The following is a 1027-nucleotide window of genomic DNA, read 5'->3' on the forward strand; positions in this document are numbered from 1 at the left end:
TGAGACTTCTTCTGTGCATCCTAAGTCTGGACCTTCCATGACTCCTAGGGCGATTGCCGAGTCTTCTGGGCGGTCAAAAGAATCCATCAAATCCGCCGGTGGACCTACCCTTGTATGAACACGCTGCCTGATCAAGAGTTTGTACCCTTTGACTTCTAAATAGAAAGGACATTTTGAGCTAGAAGAAGGGAGCAGCGAGGCCTAGTAGCAGTTCCAACAATGGCTGAAGTAGTGAGAAATGGATTGGATAATATTGAGAATAATATGGCAGCTGAAGGTGATGATAGAGATAAGGCCATTAGAGGATATGTTGTCCCAAGGTTGCATGAGCTGAATCCAAGTATAGTAAGGCCATAAATTCATGCATTACATTTTGAACTTAAGACTATGATGTTCCAAATGCTTCAGACTATAGGACAGTTCAGTGGGATGCCAACAGAAGATCCTCATCTCCATCTTATACTCTTCATGGAAGTAAGTGATTCTTTCAAGATACCTGGAGCAACTTTAGAAGCTTTGAGATTGAAGCTATTCCCTTACTCATTGCGGGATAGGGCAAGAGCATGGTTGAACTTCTTACCTCAACAATCAGTAGCCACATGGAATGATTTAGTAGAGAAGTTCTTGATGAAGTACTTCCCTGCAACAAAGAATGCCAAGTTCAGAAATGACATCACTGATTTTCAACAGTTGGATGGTGAATCTTTGTATGAGGCATGGGAAAGATTTAAGGACCTCTTGCGTAAATGTCCTCACCATGGTATTCCTCATTGGTTTCAAATGGAGACTTTCTACTATGGTTTAAGTGCACAAACTCGATCCATAGTGGATGCATCAGCAAATGGGGCTATATTGGCTAAGTCTTACAATGAAGCTTATGAGATCTTGGAGAGAATGGCCAACAACAACTACCAATGGCTAGCTGAGAGAGGTGCTACAAATAAGAGAGTGGCAGGGATTCATGAGTTAGATGCAGTGATAGCTTTAACTGCACAAGTGTCATCCCTAACTAGTGTGTTAAAATCCA

General features: G+C 42.0%; 1 non-coding gene across 1 annotated transcript; it reads right to left on the bottom strand.

Moving 5' to 3' along the window:
- Window positions 1–657: 657 nt before the first annotated feature.
- Window positions 658–764, bottom strand: LOC148999295 (small nucleolar RNA R71). The gene has a single exon (XR_016170979.1). It is a non-coding gene; the product is annotated as a small nucleolar RNA R71 (small nucleolar RNA).
- Window positions 765–1027: the final 263 nt, after the last annotated feature.

This window comes from Hakea prostrata, unplaced genomic scaffold (genome assembly GCF_041222555.1).
Source record: "Hakea prostrata isolate BN-2017 unplaced genomic scaffold, UWA_Hpros_2 contig_17, whole genome shotgun sequence".
NCBI lineage: Eukaryota > Viridiplantae > Streptophyta > Magnoliopsida > Proteales > Proteaceae > Hakea > Hakea prostrata.